The following is a 21,998-nucleotide window of genomic DNA, read 5'->3' on the forward strand; positions in this document are numbered from 1 at the left end:
CAGATGTCTTCCTATGTGCTTGCTCTGAGTGAGTTTCAGCAAAGAGAAGGAATGTACGCCCATTGTTGCGTGCAGTGAAGATTGCTCATTTCAGTATTGGATTACCAGCAGAATTTAGAAAACTGGGGACTCTAATTCTCAGAATACTTGAGCAAACCTGGCCTGGCCACATGTAACTTTTAAAGTTCTGAATACCAAGTACATACAGTCTATGCAGGCCAGAATTCCTGGCCTAGTAGGAGGTTCTAAATGATAGCAATGTAATTCAGTAACACTTTTTTTTTAAAATCAAAGCTATGTTTCTAACACAAGGTTGATATTTTGTATAGGGCAGATCCTAGTACTGGCAGAGACTGACAGCCACGTCAGGTGGCAGATTCTGGGAGAAAGTGGAAGCCCCTTGCTTTTCCTTCTTACTATAGCCCTTCTGGTTTTGTTGGAGAACAGAGCTATATTGTCTTGGAATCCCTATACTGACCTGGTGTCCTCAGGTGTAATATAAGATTCTTCTCCAATCCTAGTTTTGAACTAAGTTCAATCATCAGTCTGTTCAGCATCTCTTCTTGGAGAGCAGTGGGCATCATCTTGTTCTTTGCTTTAGTGAGCAGAATATCTTGGGGTCAGCCACTGTTCTGTCACATTCTATGACTGTTTTGTGAGCATTTTGTGGAGTTTAATCTGCAAATTCAAATATGGAAGTTTTTGCCTGATGCTGCTGTGCCTCATACATCCCTCCTTTATCACCCAGGCATATAAAATGGAGAGAAAGAGACACAGAGAAATACATATCTATACCGATGTATTATGAAGGGGACCCTCTATGAAATTTTATGGAGTCACTTCAGTGGATAGATATGTGGAAGAGGGAGAGATGTGGATAAAAAAGAAAGGGTCCATCCAGAGAAGAAGTGTCACTTGGATCAATTTGGGTTGGAACTATGGTTCTTTTCCCTGACTGATCCAGATTTACTCAATCCAAGTTTCCTCATTCCCTTCAATGTAATCCAGAGTTTCCACACCACAACATGCCCCTCCTTTCTCCTTCCACTTTCCCTCTTCCCATTCTCCACTTTGTCTCCACCCCTTGCCTCTTTTCCTTCCTTGCATGATTTGGGAGCATACTACAAAAAAGGAACCAAAAACAAAAAGCAAAAATTTCAACCACAAACCCCTGTAGGTTGAAGTTGAAAAGTAAGCTGTGCATATTTCAAATCTTTGACAAGTCAATTTCACACTCCCCCTCTCCTTCACATCATAGCTCATGTCAGAAGTTCTCAAGTCGATAGGGGATGCTTCCATTTTTGTGAAGAAACAAATGTTAGTTTCTTCGTAACATTGCAGGACAAAACATGACAGGCATGAAGCAGAAGGTGAGAAGCAGCTATGCTGGAGAACATCCCAACCCTTGACCCTATTTAGAGAGTTAGATAGAGGCTGCTCTGCTCAGTGTTGAGGAGAACTCTCCCATAGCTGATGTCACAGCTGATGTCAAGGGGAGCCTTGATAATATATGCCCCCACAGCAACTGGACTTCTCCAAGAGAAAGGAACAGATGGAGATATCAGATCCTGAATTACCCAGTCTGCCAAGCAAGCAAGCAAGCAAGCAAGCAAGCAAGCAAGCAAGCAAGCAAGCAAGCAAGCAAAGCAAAATAACTCTGAAACAGAAAAGATCTGGAAGAGTTTGATTCAAGTCTGCAGTAATGTCATGTGGGTCCCTTAAACTAATCTAGATTGATGAGCAATTGAACCTCTTCTTAAACAGGAGGAAATAGAATGTGTAGATGTGCTCAAAGATAATGTGAACAAACACAGACACATGAATTACTGTACTGAAATAAACATGCATTGGCTGGCTGCCGTGTGTATGAAATGATCCAGCCAAATGTTAACCAGTGCTCTATTTACCAATACATGCACTTGCAGATGGACCTGTAAATGCCTCCAAAATTCAAAATGAAGCAGCAAGCTGTAAATGCAGACAGCAAACTATGCTCTGCTTGGAATGTGTTCAGATAGCCAGTCATTTTCCAGGAAGAGCCAAAGGGGGTAAGGTGCGTTGATGTGATCTAAATCCACTAGTTACATACAGAGGGGATTAACATCTGCTAAAAGTATTATGAACATCATGCAGGTGTTTCAATATTTGCATTTAGTATGTGCTGCAGCAACAGTCTCTGAGAAAGCAGTCAGGCTGCAATCTGGTCATTTTATTGTCTGAATCTGTCAGGACAGTCATTTTGTTATCCGAACTTTGTGATCCCCTTGCAAGTTGTAAACTATTTAATGAAGTGAGTATATTGAGAAAGATGACAGACTTTCTAGCTTTTGGAAGAGGGTATTACATTAGAGACATTCATTTTTACTCTTGGGAGGTTTTCTTAATACATGTAGAACAAAAAGGCTGATTTAGAACGAATGTTTCCAGAATTCTAGTGAATTCCTGTAAGCTGCTCTGTATTTGACACAGCTTTCATTATGTCAATAAACAACACACTTTGTTCCCAATATTAACAAGATATAAACAAATGCTTTAGTGAATTTTCCAACTGAAAGGGTAACTATGATGGGCTTTGAAGAGCTTTCTTCCTTGCATCTGTTTAGTTTTATTGCCCTGTGAGAAAAATGTGCATATTGGTTAACTTGTAAATTCGGACTGTTTCCACTGGTTACCGGAGTATCTATTACTGTCTTGAGCGTTACTGGTTATGTGGCAGAAGAGCACTCTGCACAGGTTTAGAGACATTTGCCCTTTCCTGGTTATTTTTAAAATACAGACAAATTCATAAAGGCAGGAGTTACCTCCATGGATTTCAGTGCATTGTGTGTACAAAAATTGTGTACCATATGATGTTCTCCAGATCTCTGGAGAACATACAGTTCTGGAAGGTTAGCCTGTGGGTTCTATAAGCATTTTAGAACTGAGGTGTCCTACTGCTGTCACAGGGCTTTATGCATGTGCAGGTAATCATGTGTAAGCTCCATGCAAAAGGTATATTTGAACATATTGAGGTTGGGACAGGGCAGCAGGTATAACCCCCTTTCCACACCTTCCTTTGAGGAACTACCTCTCCGTATATAAGACCCATTGGGGTTGGGGGTTCTTTTGTGTCCCACAAATGGGAGCAATACACCATGTGGAGGCCAGAGAAGCACGTGTTGCCAGTATAACCCTAGTTGTGAAATACTGACCTTGTTTTTTACACCAAGTTAAAACCTGGCTGTTCATCGGAGCATATGGGGCCATCAAGCAACCTCAAGGATTTGTTTTTTTGCTAGGAGTTTGCACATTTTAACTTGTTTTAAAGAGCTAAATCAAATAGATAGTCCCAAACAGAATAGATCCTTAAATTGCTGGGATCTTTTAAATCAACACTTACATTTGTCCTATTGATTCAGTGGGTCTGCTTTAGTTAGAGAGTGAGAAAGAAAGATAGGAACATATACATGCACAAACATACATAAATTACTCACCCATATGACTGGAATGAATATGCTTCTGCTAGCCGACATATATGAAGTGGTCCAGCAAAATGCAAAAAGGTGCCCCATTTATTAGCAGAGGGACGTACAAATGCCTGCAGCCTTCCCAACATAGTAGCAAGTAGTTTGGGGACTGCCTGGAGAACCCGAACTGTAGCTACATGTGAAGTATTTCCACACCAGCTGGGCATTTCCTGAAAAATCTGGGCTTCTGGTGGCATGGAGAGGTGTCACATGTAGCAAACTGTCTCCTCTCCGGGCTGTCCATCTCCACATGGATACAGCAAAAGTTGGCAGTCAAAGTTTTTTACAGAAAAACTTTCTCCTGGATGATATTTTCAAATTTCCCCTTTAGAAATAGGGCTAATATCTGCATTTATTTGGGATCCTCACACAAAGAATCAGTACACTTAAACATTAGTTAAGTAGCTTTAAAAATAACCAAGAAGAGTTCATAATATTTTACAAACAGGTTCTTAGAATCCATGTCTTCACTGGTTTCTGAGGTTTGAAATTAGACCCAAGAGAACAAACTTCCTCCTTTAGCCACATCTGTTCACATCCATCGTTTTACAGTTAAAATAAAGCCAAGAATTATCTATAGCACAACACATTTTGTGCTCCGACAAAGTAACAGGACAAAGTAACAAGCATATGTGTATGTACTAAATATTTCCAAATTTTGCTGTTTAAAAATGTCCACGAAAATTTGAACAACTTTTAAACATGCATTAGTCAATAGCATGCAACTAATCCTGAAGTCTTCATTGTGTATTTTCAACTACTTCTTTGGAAGTGTGCATGAACCAGATTTGATGTCAGAAAATCTCAGAAGTATTGGGGTGGGACCTCTAAGACACTTGTTTTCAGTGGATTATACTGGTATGCTTAAAATCACCAAAGCACATGGGCATTCATTACCGCATTTTTTGCTCCATAAGATGCACTTCCCCCCCCCAATAGTGGGGGAGAAAGTATGTGCATCTTATGGAACGAATACAGTAAAAAGGGGGTTCAACCACCACCACCCAGAAGCCCCCCACTGCCATGCTGGGAGGCCTCTGAACTAGCACAAGAGACTGCTTGCCATTTGGACCTCACCATTCTGCACTGCTGGCTTTCTAGGATCTGCTTCCTGGAGCCCACCTGGAAAACCAGCAAGGCCAACAGGCCTATGGCAGCAGGCAGTGAAAACAGCCAAGGATAAAAGGGGAAAGAGTAATTCTAGAAAAACCAGGGGAAACCACAAACACAGTCCCCCACTTAGGCAGTTGATTTTCCCATATTTGGGGAAATCACAGAGGTCAGCACATCCAAAGTGCAATAGATAAGCCTCACCCTGGGAAAACCACTTTGATGATCATGGTATCTCCCCTGCCAGATATGAGTTGGAATGGCCTCTGAGCCTCCTGCCCCTTTCTGTGCCCTGTCCCCCAAAGGCATGGTGACCCCCTGGCTGCACCTCCTGATCAGAACAGGGCAGCACAGCCCCAGTCCTGAAAGAGGCCAAGAGAGCTACTCAGTGTTTTGGGGTGCCCCACAGGACCCCCATCAGGGTCTGGATGTTCCTCCCACAATCATCCAGTGCACAGATATTAGCATACCTAATATGCGGGGAAGGCAGGGAAAGTGGGGAAATTCAAACTTTCAGTTAGTGAAGAGGCTGTTTGTCTGCTTCCTTGCTAGTCCAAGCAGTTAGAGAGCTGGGAGAGAGACCTGGGACTGCCTGGTATTGTCGTTTTAAAATGTAAAATTTAGTTTAAAAGCTGTTTGTTTGGGGTTAGTGCTTGGGTGAAAAGGTGCTCAGTTTGTGTTGAAACCTGTCTGTGTAGAAATGTGCACACTTGCTTTAAAAGCTGCCTAGGAAGTGTTCAGACCAGCGCCGATCAGCTGTTAGGTGGGGAGAGGGGAGGGGAAAGGAGCAGGAGCAGGAGCAGAGAAGAGCACAAAATGGCTGCCGTCTGCCGGCTGCCTGCTGGCTTTTAGCTGTTTGGTGCTTTTTTTTGGCTGTTCTGGAGTCTACCAAGGCACTGTGAAGAGCAAGGCTCAATCTACAGTACCTGGTAAGTGACTTTCTTTTAAGTTTTTTTAAAGTTTCTGACCTTCCCCCCCATAAAAATGAATTAATTAATTTTCAATGCATTTCTATGGAAATTTGGATTCAACTTGCAAACTTTTCAACTGGGCATCTAATAAAGAATGTATTTCCAAAGGGTGTTGCAGCAAGGAAACTAACTGTGCCTCGTGACTTCTAACTGGATTACAGTACCTGCTTCCTGATTTCAGCTACTATGGTTTGTATTCAGTTTTTTTGGCTCATCAAGAACATTGTTCATCGCTTTGTGTGGCCTAACCTGTTGTGCCTTGCATGCTATAAACGTTCAATTATGTCAGAAAATGGAGATTTGGTCTTATGCTGAGCATGTACTACTGCTGGTGAATGGGATCAGGTTAAGCTTTGTGTTGCTGTTCTTTTGCATAACCTAAAGTAAATAAAGAAAACCAGCTGTTAAATAGTTTAATTCCACTATTTATCCTCCACACAACTAAAAGGGACCTCTCAATGCAGTGCCAAATCAGACAAACCATTTCTAACTTAATATAGGCTTGAGCTGTAGCTGGGCAGAGTTGCACAACAATCTCATCTGTCATTGAGACATTTCTATAAGCATGGGGAGGAGGTGGATGAAAGGAAATGTAAAATATAGGTAGAGTGGTATAGGTCTTATCACTGGCTGATAATGGTCTATATTAATGCCACTGTTGACTGCTGTTCACTTTACGTGGTTCAAATGTTATTCTGTTATAGTTTATTACATATTTTATTACACTATTTGGTTCAGAATATATTTTCCCTGTGTTCCTCCTCTAAAAATTAGGTGCGTCTTAAGGTCAGGTGTGTCTTATGGAGCAAAAAATATGGTACTCCTTTTTGGGCCAGATGGGACATGTCTGGTGGCCCCATTTGGTCTATGATTTGGAGGTTCTCTTTGAAATGAACAAATTCCATTTAGAGTAGAGGTAATCTAGATGGGCGGGTGTGACGTGTGCCATGACGTCACCTGCCTGTCTTGGCTAAGGCTGGAGTTTCCTGGCCTATGGCAGGGCAGGAGGTGGGTCTTAAAGGGGTGGAGTTTTTGTATATAAGGGGGGAGTGCAAAGAGGGTTTCAATTAGAGAGTTGGGGAGAGTGAGAGAGGGCTTGAAGGAAGATCTGTAGACAGGGTTAGATATAGGTTAGGTAATTGAATAATTGAGTGTCAAGTAACAAAGAACTGTGCAGGGTTAAGGTCTGAGAAATATAGTGTGACAAGTGATTCTTTTACTCAGTGATTTCCTTTTTATTTCTGTATTCAATAAATCATAATTTTTATTTTGAAATCCATACTAAGTCTGAAGTGTCAGGTTTATGTGTGGTTGGTGGCAGCGAAGTTGTGTGTGTGTGTGTGAGAAGGATCGTGACCTGTCATCTCTTGTGGTGACGTAGGAGGAGGTGGCAGTCTACCATTTAGAGTAGAGGTAATCTAGATGGGCGGGATACAAATCTAATAAATAATTAAATAATAATAATAGTAATAATTCCATGGTGAAATCATGTTTGTATGATTTCTTGTTCAAACAATAAGCACTCACAATGATCATGTCATACAACAGAATGTGGAGTAACAGTGTAGTTATGGGAACTGAAACAATTTTGAATGAAGAAAAGCTTCATACTGGACCAAAGAAGAGCTATGTGCTGTTAGCAGATTTTGATGGAAGGGGGTTGGCAAAGAAACACAAAGAAATGTTGGTAGCTGAGGAACTATGGTGTAGGCAGACCCCAAAAGCTACTGGAGTCTGGGAAAGAAGGAAAATGAGGACCTTGGAGTGCTTGGTCAAATATTTATTAATTTGATTTGCATCCTGCTTCCTCCCACAACTGGGACCTAGGGCTGGTTATAATATAATTCAAAAGTACAATGGCAAGTAAAACATATACATATTAAAATATAATTAAACCTGTTATAATATTAAAAGACAATGGAGTTCAAGTTTCATACATGTCAATTAAAATAATCATAATCATAATGAGAGGAGGTATTTTTCAGGGTGATTCTTTTGGCCCTTTGTGGTTCTGTCTTAAATCACCCATATAGGCAGCCGAATGGAAATGATAAGACTAATCATTAGAGCGGATGACGCTAAAGTAGGTTGAATAGCTAACACTTTGGAAGACAGGAACAAAATAGAAAAAGATCTTAATAGATTTAAGCACTGGGCTGAAAACAACAGAATGAAATTTAACAGGGATAAATTTCCCCCTACACCTGGGGGGGGGGAAATGCAAAATTATAAGATGGGGAATACTTGGCTGACTAATATTATGAGTGAGAAAGATCTTGGAACTCTTGTAAATCACAAGCTAAATATAAGCCAACAGTGTGATGTGACTGCAAAAAGAAAAAAAGAAAGAAAAAGCTATTTTAGAATGCATTGACAGAAGTAGAGCCTCCAAATCCCATGAGGCCTCATCTAGAGTACTGTGGCCAGTTCTGGAAATCATACTGTAAGAAGGATGCCAACAAACTGGAGCAAGTTCACAGGAGGGCAGCCAGGATGACTGGGGGAATTGAAACCAAGCCCTATGAGGAAAGTCTGAAAGAACTGGGCATGTCTGGCCTTACGAAAAGAAAACTGAGGGGAGATATGACAGCACTCTTCAAATACTTGAAAGGTAGTCATACAGAGGAGGGGCAGGATCAGGTTTTGATAATGCCATGTAATAACGGGCTCATGTTAGAGGAAGCCAAATTTAGGTTGAATATCAAGAAAAAACTCTTTATTGTTAGAGCAGTATGAAAATAGAACCAATTACTTCAGGAGGTGGTGAGTGCTCCAGTGCTTGAGACATTCAAGAGGCATTCATCTCTCAGATCTGCTTTGATTTGGATTCCTGCATTAAGGAGGGGGTTGGACTCAATGGCCAATTATTCTATGATTTTATGATTCTATGATTTTCCAGCAGTTGGCTCAATGTTATGGATTACTCCCATCTTTTCCTCTATATTATAAATTCCAGTCACCTTCAATATTAGAAAATGAAACCATAATACTGTAACAGGATGAGCAAATTGATTCTAATATGCTAGATATTATTACTTCTGGATAAACAGCAAAAGAGCATTCCTTATGGAAGTTCCATTAGCAAGCAAGCTCAAAAGTATAGAGAGTACAAAAAAGGCAAGGTACCAAACATTAAGGCAAGAAATTAAAACAATATGGAAGCAAGATCAGATTCTCTTCCCCACATAGAAATTTCAGCAACTAGAATCGATCCAAAATCTTTGGTTACCAATTTAATCGTCATCATCATCATGTGCCATCAAGTCAATTTTGACTTATGGAGACATGGTTTTCCAGGTAGAGTGTACTCAAAAGCGGTCTACTATTCCCTACTTCTAGGGCCATCCTGGGACTCTGCAGCTTGCCCAATGGCTATAGCCGCCTAGAGTGGTCCTCACCGACCAGATAGGCGGGGTATAAATTAAATAAATAATAATAATAATATATGCACAGAGATTGAACTCCCAACCTCTGGCTCTGAAGTCAGATACTTAAGCTATCCAAACAATTCAAAACAGTTGCAACAGCTATTAATTTGCTTCCTGATATCCAAAAATCAGTGATTTAGAAAATCTGTATTCGCACCTAAATTTTTTTTTAACTCCTAATGTCCAGGCTTGACCTTTGGGTCCATCCACATGCACTAGCAATGCTGACAAAAAAGAAGTGCAATATAACAATAACAACAACAAACAACAACAACAAATGTAAAATGTTGAACACATTATCACCCTTGTTCTTAGCAAGCAGACAGCTGCCAAAATCCTGTCTGCATAAGAAGGAATTCCCACAATGGCAGAAAAATGAAATTGAGGTGTCCTCTGGAAGAAAAGTACATACTGTATATACTCAAGTATAAGCTTAGCTTTTCAGCACATTTTTTTTGCTGAAAAAGCACCCCCTCAGCTTATACTCAAGTTAGTGTCAAAATTACATGTTCTCCCCTGCAGTGCGGGTGTTCTCTGAACTCCTCCTCTCATCTATGGGTGCCTACAGCCTCTGTGGGTGGTCCGATGACCCTGGTTAAGTACACTGCATTTCTGCTTCCAGCGCACCCCCATCCTCCTCCTTTGGCATAGTCTGTATACCCACCTTCCTCCTCCATCCTCCATCTCCCTCCATCTTGTTACGCAGCAGTAGAACAGTAGATAAGCACAGTATCCGGTATGAGACCTCCCTCCACAGGCAGTGAAGTGTGTCTTGCAGCTCAGAAGGGCAGTATCTTCAAAAACATTTAACCTATTGATGCCTCAATTAATGTAATTTTATTGGTATCTATTTTTATTTTTTTGGAATTGACCAGTAGCTGCTGCATTTTCCACCCTCGGCTTATACTCGAGTCAATAAGTTTTCCCAGTTTTTCTGGTAAAATTGGGTCCCTTGACTTATATTCGGATTGGCTTATACTCGAGTATATACAGTAATCTGAAAGCATTCCTAAAGAAGATTTCTTGTGCATTCTCACAAATTGTGACTGTAAGGGTGATGGGACCAAAGGAAGGACCCTTCCTGTGAAACTTTGGCTGCTGGTTTACAGTCAAATAGAGAGTCCCTGAAACAATAGGAAAGCTGGGCATTTATATATATAAGGGCTGGCCCAATTGTTAGTAGGAGTCCAGGAGTCACCTCAGACATCAAATATTGGGATGCATTAGCAAGGTGCTGGGGCAGAGAACTCTATACCATATGTTTCCTTGGCCCTCTAAGGTTTCTATTCAAAGCTCGTTGGCTGCTATCAGTGCGGTGTAGGATGTTATTCAATAGCCAGTTTTGAAGAAAGATTCAACTGCCAGTGAAGTCAGGAATGAAAAGGGACTCAACTTTTTCCCCTCTAACTCACCAATAAAGTGAATTGGTCCGGCTTGGCTGGATATATTTTTTTAATTTTTTACCTGTAGGTTTATCTTGTGCCCTGAATCTACTTTACCTGCAGCAAAATTACCACTATACTCCTAAGCCACATCAAAGTACTTTCCAGTGCTCATGCCCTCCTTTACCAGCCATCAGATGAATATAAGACAAATGTTGGCAAAAAAGTCTTATGCTTTATTTAGACCTTTGGAACATGTAACATCTGTTCCTGCTGATGGAAAATATCCTTTTGGTCACTGAGGGATCACAGTCACATGTTACCGCGAGAAAAGCCTGCGTGAATCAACAGTCAGATAGACTCATCACTCTGCACCTAATAGATATATCCTGAAACGAAGCCAAAGCATTCCTGTCCAAAGTGGGAGGCAGCAGCATGCTCTCCAGTGGATGACGGAAAAAAGACAGCCCAAGAAAGAAAAGAACAAGTAAAGCAGTCAAGGATTTCATGTTACTGCTTCCATCCTGATATTCAAATGTTGTTTATGGTTGGTTGGAATGCTATCATTACATTCATTATGTCTGACAATTTTACAAATGATGACTAAACCAGAAGGCCTATGAAAGAAATGTATGCAATAGATTTAGACACATACTGGTTAGATCCAAAGCAGAGCTGGAATTATTTATTGTCATTGGATGAGGTTCTAATCTGAAGCATCGGTAGCTCCTATAAAAAGAGCGGAAAGGAAGTTTTACTCTGTGAATTCAGGGTTGTTTGTTTTTATTTTTCCCCCCAAGAGTGTCAGAATTGGATGAAAACGAAAGAGCAAAGGCTGTTGGGTGGGTGCTGCTGTTGCTACAACAATTTTTTATTGAGGTGTGTGATTGAGAAATCTTAATAAAGGGCTCCAGACTTGGAGAGTAAGAACTAAAGTAAAATCGCAATTGGTACGGACAAGATATTCTTTTTTACATGACAATGGGATTTTCTTTGCTAAAGGCATCTACAGTGCTTTACCCACATCAAAATTGCTACAGTTTGTTTCCCTCTCTGTTGCTAACACATATTTTACTGAAAAGCGATATGGCATTATTCAATCAGGCTTAGATATGTATGGCCAAAGATGTCACATAAAACATAATTAACAATTGAAAGAATAGATCTTCATAGGAACTACTCCAATGTTTGTATGTATCTGAGATACCTACTTTTTCAAAGAGAGTTTATAACACATTAATGAACTGAGCATTTTATTTAGGGTTTAGAGTTGGGTATTTGTCTTTCCCTAGAAGCTTTGTCTTTCCTTGAAGCTTGAACGCATGAGCTGGAAAGGTAAAGTCCAAATGGTTTGCTTAGTGAAGTTGGTACGTAGATTATTCCTTTAAGTTAGAGTAACCTGTAATTTAGTGGTCTTACTTTCCTATTTTGTTATCTGTATCAGCATTTTTCTAACCTTGAAATGATTCTTTTCTAAACTACCTGTTTCCTTTTTTTTCATATGTTTTACTCCAGTAAACTTCATAAAGTCTGCAAGTCTAGTCTACAGACTAACACAGAGAAAGGGACAGCTCTAATTCCAGTCTTAGCCTCTTGGTCATTCTGCTGAAGGTTATGTAATTTGGTGAAGGGTCCCCAGTCCCTTGGCTCCAAATCTGGGGTGGGAGCAGCAGACCAAACAAGGAAATCTGCCCAGGACTTTCTGACATTTTGGTCCCAGGGCTGAAAACCATCATTTTAAGATGGATTGGGAAATAGAGAAATGTCACAAGGGCAAAGACATTTGAACGTATTGCTTTCCTGCACAGAGGAAGACCATGTGCCATCAACCACTATTGGAGCAAAATTCAACTGCCAGTCCATTTCTGGATGTAGGAAGGAAGGGCACCTCTGTTTCTGGCACTAAAGCATCTTGTGATAGTCTGGTGTGAAATGGCAGTATTAGGAAACATATCCAGTTTGGTGGATGAAGTCTATGACAAAAGTGAAAGATGGGCTTTGTTTGAGTAATGCCCTAGATTTAATCCCCAAAGAGTGGCTGATAGGATCTCAGGTTATGGGCCTATAAACAACATTTTTACTTAAAACTAAAATGCTGGTGTGAATCAGTATAGAAGATGTTGGGTTTGATGGACCACTGTTCTGAAAATCTAAAGCATAGCAACTATTGGATAGATACATAGTAAGCGGGCCTGGTTTAGAAAGCACACAGGGCTGTACACAAATGAGACAGCATTCAAATGAAAGAATGACCAGAGGTTATGTTTTTGTATCATTTGACTAGGGATTTAGGGGGGAAATGTCTGGCATGAGGGATCAAATGCCCCTTACCCATACTCAGAGGCCCCAATCCAGATTCCCTATCTAGTTATGTGAACTGAAAAGGAAAGTGGGGTTCAACTGCTTGTTATGTATTGAATGACAGCATGAAGTTTAGCTCTCAGAGAGAAGCAATTGAACAATTTCAGCCAACCTATTTCTTGGCACAGGCCATAAAAATGCTGAGTGTGACATGAGTCAGGTAGCAAAACAACCCTGCGGAGTATAATGTTATATTAACAACTTGTATTGATTTTCCAGATTTACCATCTATAACAGAGGACAAACCATCCAAAGCCTAGCTTGTAGAAAAAGAGTATCTTGCAGCATTAAGGTAAGTGCCAGGGTTTTCCCCCTTCCTTTATTCACTCCTTTCTTTCAGTTTAAATGCACTCCTCCAGTGTTTTCATATTTTCACAGGGGTGTGCATTTGAACATGTCCTTGACATTATAACAACAGCACATCCCAACTGTTGAAAGCACTTCGCATACATTATTTCTGATATCTTGACACTGGATAATTCAGGCAGAACTTTGCAAGAGCAGGCTGTGCAGTTGAAATAGTTCAATTACATGGTAGCCCCTTGTGGGTTTGTAATGAGAACATAAAAACTACACTGACCATTTGCAGTGTCCATTCCTTTCCTCTGCAAAGGAGGATTTGCAGGAAAAGAGGCATAAAGATTATTTAAAGCTTCCTATGTAAAGATGGCTTTTGACTGCTGGTGCATTCCTGAGGAGGTGGATCACAGTTCTTAGAACCTCAATTAACATGGCCTTTGACTAGGAATGAGGGGAGATGTAGTCCAAAACTTCACGGGGTGGGCAGATTGGAGACTTTCACCCTGTTTAGGGCTATAAAGTCCTTACACACACACACACACACACACACACACACACACACACACACACACACACACACACACGCATGCATGCATGCATGCACACGCACGCGCGTGCACACGCGCGCGTGCACACACACACGCGCACGCACGCACGCACACGCACGCACACGCGCGCACACACACACACACACACACACACACACACACACACACACACACACACACACACACTACATACTACATAGCCATGTTTCCCATGAAATCATTGCCTTGGCTGAACCCCCACCCTCAGTCTTTCCAAATCTTTCCCCACAGACCTCAGCAAGTTGCTGACCGGTGAATACTAAGAAAGGATATGATAAAAGTCCAAATGTGAGCATGTGCTAATGAGATGGGACTAATAAAAGAGGATTGTTTAAAGTAGACAGAATGGATCTGGAAACCAGCTATCAGAGACAGGTTTGACAGAGAGCCATAAAAAGGAATACCACGTTGAGCTTTAGCTGGCATTAATGTAGCAGCCAGACTTTTCTAATGATCTATGAATAATAAAGAAAAATTGTCTTCCTGACAGAAGTGAGTTAGTGTTGCCATTAGGGATGATAGAACAACCGGGAAGGAAAAAGTGGCACAGCTCTCAAATATGGAATTCTCATCCATCCTGCTGGCCATTATACTCTCACATAAATCAGATGAATACAAATTAACCTGTAAGCCTAATGTTAACCTTTCCAAGGTTCAGGGTTGACCCTATCACCATCATGGGAAAAATGAGGAATGGAGAGAAATTTTCTAATTTTTAAGATTACGTTTCATAGAAGGAAGAGGGAAACTTTGACAAAGAGTGGCTAAAAATAGATTAATACAGCTAGTCTTTCTGGAATCTTTATTGGTATATTAATTCCAATGGTATATAAGTCTAATATTATGTTCTTCTTGTTTAACACACATACACAGCTTGAAAGAACCCCTGACATTGCTTTTGGCACCCAGGTCCATTAAAATGTCACATATAAACAAGTCCTTTGTCTTTATCAGCTTCCTAATGCTTTTCTAGATGTTCTTTCCTTGCCAGCTTCCTTTGTGTATAATCATGTCATGTCTCCAAATTTTGCTCCTATAAGTCTTGATAGAAAAATAAGCCTCATTAAATTCATTGGTTATGCTTTCTTTTCTTTTCTTTTTTGTTATGTCCCGTCAAATTTGAATCAACTTATAGTGATTCTTAAAGGGCTTTCAAGGTAAATAAGGCATTTAAGGTGTGGCTTTACCAGCTTCACCCACCCAGTGAATTTCTATGGCTGAGTGGGGATTCAAACCCAGGTCTTTTGAATTCACCATGCTCTCTACTACATCATATGGAGTTGCCATGAATTGGCTTATGGTGCCATTGATCTTTCCTTTGAGGCGTAGGGAAGGTGGGTTCAGGCAGCGAAATCTGTTAAGCCAGCTACACCCCACACTCTTTCTTTTGCTTAGGGACAGACAATATTTCCCCTCCTCCTGCCTGGCCCATGCTTATCCAGAATTAAATTCCATTGAACTCAATGGGACATGTTCAGAATTATGTGTAAGAATGACACTTATCTTTAGTGTAGATTGTTATTATTGAAAAATGAAGATCATGCATGATTTTCTAAGCTCTCCTCATTCCAGAGAGTCAGTGAAATATATAACTATTCCCAGTTGCAACCTCTGCACATCCTCTGCAATTCTTAAAAAGGGATTGACCTCCCTGCAACAACCTTCATATCCTGTTGCATCATTATTAGGAATGCACATTCTTGATCCAAGAATTGCAAAATTGTATACAACTTCCCTTTGGCTCCTCCTAATAGTAATCATCTAATGTTAACAATATCGTTCCACGCAACATTTAGAATTAAAACAATATGTAAGATCTGAATTCTTTCTATTGATATATAAAAAAAGACATGGAGTGGAGCTGACTTGTTGAGCTATTTCAAAATGCTTCTTAAAAAAAAGTGAAGTAGAGATCTTTGTAAAAGGTCCAGCTTTTAAAAGTTTTATTGTTAAATCAACCATTGTTTTTGGCCAATAAAATGGAAAATGTGTGCTTTTATGGGTTTATAAAAAGGCAAACTCTAGTTGCATGAAAAATAACTTTCACCGATTGAGTACAGGTGGAGACTTGTTTAAACTCTGAAGACATAAAGGCTTAGGATGTATGACTGAAAAAGGTAACATGGCACAATAAAAGTCTTCCTTTCTGCAGTCATCAATCCACCGGGTATTCCATGTCAAATAAATGCTGCAACAATTTACAGTAAAAGTACACAGTGGAAGTGCCAACGTTAACACTTCTTAGGATTGGAGGGCGTCCAGGTTTTTCACACCAATATTTAACACGGACTGAAATGTCTTTTCCATTGGAAGTGTCAGCTGTAACATGCTTTGCTATATTTGGCAACCTGCGTATGTGAAGCGTAAAGTCCAGCATGCGTGATGTTCATTTTTATTTCAACCATGATAAATTGCGGTTCATTTGTTTAAGTGCACATGGCAGTTTTAGTGTTCCTACTATAAATTTGGGCTAACTTCTATTGACATGCTGTATTAAACTTAAGAAAAACAAATTACACTTCAGCCATTTTAATTGACTAAATGTGTCAAAAACACAATAAGTATAACATTAGAGGTCAAGGCCTTGGACTACACTATAATGGGTGTTGTGGCAAGTGTCCAGGTCTCCCTCCCTCCTCTGTCTTCTTTTGGTACATTTCACTTTTCGCAAACATTCAGCACAAGGCGGGCATTTAACATTCTTGGTTTGATAACAGAATTCTCTCGTGGTCTGTAATCAGGTTATTTGACATTTTCTTATTATTTTAAAGTGCTAGTCTTGGTTATTATGGATGGCCACCTGTAAACAAATGGTACAAATAGACAACTGGCATGTGGAGGAATGAAAGAATGATTCATGCTACCCTGTGCAATTGAAAACAGAAACTGTGTTTAGAAGACATCTTTCCTTTGCTAAATAGATGAGCAGCTCCATGGTTCGGAGCCAGAAAAATCTTGGCAGTACTTCATTCCTAGGGGACTTTATTGGATTCTGTCCGTTTTGACTCATGTCTTTTATATTAAGTGCCTGATACATGTATCTTCCAGAAATTTTAACCTGATATGTGTACACTGAATAATAAGTAAATATAAACATTTCATTCATTAACTCAACCAATACATTTATTTTCTTCCTACCTTCCTGCAAAAATAACATTTAAGGCAGCTAACAATAAAGAAATGTCATTTAAAAACATATAGTTTAAACCACAACATGAATGTTTTTATAGTTTTATAGTACAAAACTTTTGTCCTTCCAGATGTTTTGGGTTGTAACTTCCATAAGTTCTATCAAAGGTAACCACTGCTAAGGGATTATAAGAACTGTAGTCCACAGCATCTGGATGGCAAAGGTTCCTCACTCTATTACATATCATAATGAAAGTTAACTTTAACTACTATAGTGATCTGAAATCACAATTATATGACTCTAGTCTCCACTAGAGAGGAATCCATGTGTATCTGCATTCCTGACTATGATGTTGTTATGTAGGGCAGTATGGTCATCACATCATAATCATGTGCGAGGCTGAACATTGCTGTGTAAGTCCACTTCATGGCTGTGTAATTCATTTGGGGGGGGGGGAAGGCAGTGGTAAAACTGCTCACATACCATAAAAACCTTAATGGGGTTCACCACAGATTTGAAGCAAACTTGTTGGCACATAAGATATAAAGGTTTCATTGACTGGGCAATCTTGTATAAGTCTACTCAAGAGTAGTTCCCTTGGAATTAAACAAGACTTCTATATAAGTATGCATAGGCTTTTTATTTCTATTATTTATAATTTATAAGTATTATTAATACTTATGTCCAAAACTTTTCTCTAAGAAGCTCAAGCATGCACCACCTTCACATTTTTACCTTCACAAAAATCCAAGCAAAGTACAGTGGGGTCTCTACTTAAGAACTTAATCCGTATTGGAAGATGGTTCTCAGTCAGTCAGTCAGTCAGTCAGAAACCTTTATTGGCATACTGAGTACAGTAAAACAGACAAATACAATAACATACAACTAAAATGTTCACTGGGTAACGGGTAGGAAGGGCCAGCCAAGAGCATATTTAGGGCTCTTCATTCTGCGAGACCGTGCTACGACGTCTCTGCATGATGGCATATACGTATCTGGCAGTTGACAGGGTAAGTTCCTTAATATTGCCACTTAGAAGATGCTGCATTTTCCTCATATCATCCCATCCGGAATGGGAGGAGAGAAAAGCGGACAGATGGGACAGGCGAATATCCTTGTACAGAATACAGTAAAATAGCATGTGCTGCAGGGATTCAACCACTCCCTGACCACACGGGCAAAGTCTCAGTTCTATTGGTAAACCCTTTAACCTGCCCTGCACTATGTTCGAGGGTACTATATTGCATCTGGCAAGGGTAAAAGCCCATCGTTCTTGTGGCTGTTCTAAGTGATAGAGATAGCTCGGTCTACAGCCATAGCTGAGGGGCAACTGAAAGTGGAGTGGAGAGCAGACTCTTTGGGCAGCGCTGTGCAGAGATTGCCCCTCTATATCCAAAACCCTTTTTTTGATTGTTGGAAACACCCTGGAGGGGGGTATTGAGCCCAGTAAGTCTGGTGACAGCCCCAGGGTCTTGATTTTCTTAAGAAATAGGGCAAGGCCTTTTGGGAACAGACTATCTGCCAAGAGCGCTTGGAATAAGATGTCCTTGGGTGAAAAGAAACAGATTTTAATCCAATATTTCAAGAATCTGAGCCAGGCCTGAGTCTCGATCTTGTGCTGGCCACCTTCAAGGCATAGAGCAGCATAGGGCACACAGTGGGGAAGACCAAAGATTTTATACAGAAATGTGGATTGGACTCTTTCCACAGAACTGTGTAATGCAGACATCCAGATGGGCACACCATATAGAAGCTGTGTAACTGATTTGGCATCGAAAATCTGCAGCGCAGCAGGGATGTAAGAGTGGCCCCACGTATGGTGGAAACGTAAAATAGCCTGTGCCGAGAGTTTAGCCGACTTAATCGCTGCCCGTTGGTGAGTTGTCCAGGAGTGTCGATAATGAAAAAAGACACCCAGGTACTTAAACTCTCTAACCTGCTGAATATGGTTGCCATTGAAAGACCATGAGAAGGATTTCCAAGCTTTGCCAAAAGCTATAATTTTAGATTTCTCAAAGTTTAACTGGAGATTATTGCGTATCAGATAGTCATAGCAACCGATAACTAACCGCTTTAGGCCAACCCTTGTGCGGGAGAGGATAACCATATCGTCCGCATATAATAGAACTGGAATCTGTATATGGCCCAATTTGGGGCTATGACCATTGATATTATGTAGGAGTGGGGCGAGGTCATTAATAAATAGATTGAACAGAGTTGGTGCCAGAACGCAGCCTTGCTTCACTCCTCTGTTGGAAAAGATCTGATTGGAAAGGGCCCCCAGCATCGACGTTTTTATGCGACATGTAGAGCCCTCATGGAGTTTTTGGATTAAGAAGAGGAGCCTCCTATCAATACCCAGCCTGGCGAGCTTTAGCCATAGGATATCTCTATCGATGGAATCAAAGGCCCCTTTTAGATCTAGGAAGGCTGCATACAAGCGAGTATTGCGCTGAGAGGTGTATTTAGAAATCAGATGGGATAAAATCAGGCAGTGGTCTAATGTAGACTTTCCTGCCTTAAAACCCGCTTGTTCAGGTCCCAGAATATCTTGATCTAATAGCCAGTCTTGTAATTTGTAGAGTAGATAACTGGCGTACATCTTCCCAGTAATAGCGCGAAGGCTAATTGGTCTGTAATTTGCAGGGGATTTCTTATCACCCTTCTTATAAATGGGAATCACTATGGCTTGAGTCCAAGACCTAGGCATAATACCAGATCGATTAACGGTAGTAAATAAAGTAGCAAGCACAGGCGCCCACCAGTCGGGGTAGGCCTTAAGCAGTTCCGGAGGAAGGGCATCGGGACCCAGAGCCTTACCAGATCTAAGGTGTCCTATAAGTTTTGTTATTTCACTGGTTGTGACTGGGGCCCATTCTGGAATATCGCTAGGTGGGAGCGAGTCGGTTGGCAGTGTGGGCTTGCAGCTGTCGTAAAGAATGGCCAAGAAATGCTGTTCCCAAGTCCCAGCTGGTATATAGGGGAGGTCCTGTGAGTTCTTATTAAAAATAAAAGAACCTGAAACCACCTCCCAGAATTTTTTGTTGCTACCTGAGTTGATAGCCTGAGCTAAATGAGACCAGCGGTCCATTATAAAGCGATGGTGTAGCTTCTTAATGGCTATTCTGAGGTGGTTTTCCAACTCGAAATATTGAGAAGGGAGCTTGGAGGCCCTTGAGGATCTGTAGTTATTGTAGATCCTTCTCATGTCATGCTTCAGGGCAAGACATTCCTTGTCTAACCTAGGACATATGGCCGGAACCTGTCTTTTCTGAGGTTGTTGAGGAAGTTGGCCAAGGCTAGCTAAGATGGTGTCTAATAGATTCTCAAACCCTTTGATGTGATCTTCGGGCTTTGATGAAGATAACCAATTGAGGGAGCCTTGTGGTGACATCTCTGGATTAATTACTTTTTCAAAGAGATGTTTTGCTCTATGGTTCCATTTGATTCTCAAGAGATGGTTCTCAAGCTGAAAAGTTCTTATGTTGAATCTGCATTTCCCATAGGAATGCATTGAAAACCATTTGATACGTATCTGCTCTTTTCCGTCCATAGAAACTACAGTGGAACCTCTGCTTAAGAACTTAATCCGTTTTGGAATGGTGTTCTTAAGTTGAAATGTTCTTAAGTTGAAGCAAAATTTCCCATAGGAATGGACTGAAAACCAATTAATCCGTTCTGGCTGTTTTTTTGTTATGTAGAGGTGCGTTCGTATATTGAAGCATTAGTTCCCATAGGAACTAATGCAAAGCTGGTTAATACGTACTCTACCACTAGGGGGAGAATTTTTTTTAACCTAAGATGACCTAAGGTTAAAAAAAGAGCAGGAAAGGTTTTTTTTCCTGTTCTTATCTTGGATTTCTGTTCTCAAGTAGAAGCAAAATTTAGCAAATGGAGCTGTTCTTAAGTTGGATTGTTCTTAAGTAGAGACGTTCTTAAGTAGAGACCCCACTGTAGATTAAATTGACACATAATCACTCCCTGTGAGAAGGATTTTTTTTTAATCACTCCATAGCCCTGCCTCATTCCATGAATTCTGTAGGGGCACCAAACAACATTGTCTTCTGCTCTTAATTGGTTTTCTTTTGCTAACATTTCTTTCATCTTGTTCCTTGTCATAGAAAATCTGATAAAGGGAAAATGAGGGAGCAGTTTCACAGACCTTAGAAATTGCTGGTGTGAGGAGCTATATGAAAATGCTCCCAGTCTGTTTAAGGACCGAATGAAGAATTGAACCCACGTCCTCCTTGCCCTTGCTGCCTGTCAGTTTCAGCCTCTTCCTTCCTTTTTCTTCACAGAAAGCAAACCCTTATTTTCTGTTATGACATCTGTGTTTTTATCTTCTTTTTTGAAAAAAAAAATACTGGTACTTATTAACCAAACATCCAACCAAAAAAACGTAAACCTAACACCACAATAAAATACAGTTACCTAATACACCACTGCCACCATCACCCTCAGGGCTAGCATTAATAATATTTTTAAATTCCATTCAGTCCATTTGCTCTCTAAAACAACATTGTTTCTTTCCTCGGTGTATACCCCTTCCCTCCCTGAAATACATATTCCAAGAATGCACTCCATATATTCATAAAATCATTATATAGGCCTCTTCTTATTTTCATATCACATGTCAGTTTATCATTAAATGCCGTATCCCAAAGTTCTCTATACCATTCCTCTAAATTGAGTTGGTTATCATTTTTCCAGTTTCTTGCAAAAATTAACCTTGTTGTTGTAATTATTATTAAAATTAAGCCCTTATTTTCGTTCAATAATTGATCCTTCTTAACCAAATTCAATAAAGCCATTTGAATATTTAATCCAGTTATTTCCCTTATTTCTTTAAAAATTTGCTTCCATTCTTGCTGTCGTACTTCTCATGACCACCACATATGTATGTCACACACACCCAGTTCCCCTGTTTGTTCTTCCACACAACCCAGGTTCACTTTCAGGTATGAGATTTACTTTTCAACCCTTTTCCGTTGCCACCAGAGGATTTATTCCTCACTATATCAAATATGACCCTTAAATCACAGTTATTCAATATAACAATGTTTATTTGTGTGTTTATAAGTAAATTATATAAAGTGAATCATGGATGGTCTTATTTTATTCATTCAATAAACTGTGCTTTGACAACATTTATATTTGCTTATGAAGAATCATTTTAATCAAGGTATTTATTCATTTCTTATCTTAGTCTCTATCTCTCTATTA

General features: G+C 40.2%; 1 pseudogene; it reads right to left on the minus strand.

Annotated features, from left to right (window-relative positions):
• Positions 1-4,716: 4,716 nt before the first annotated feature.
• Positions 4,717-4,871, minus strand: LOC140707829 (U1 spliceosomal RNA; annotated as a pseudogene).
• Between the last annotated feature and the right edge of the window lie 17,127 nt (positions 4,872-21,998).

This window comes from Pogona vitticeps, chromosome 5, assembly GCF_051106095.1.
Source record: "Pogona vitticeps strain Pit_001003342236 chromosome 5, PviZW2.1, whole genome shotgun sequence".
In the NCBI taxonomy this organism is placed as follows: Eukaryota; Metazoa; Chordata; class Lepidosauria; order Squamata; family Agamidae; genus Pogona; species Pogona vitticeps.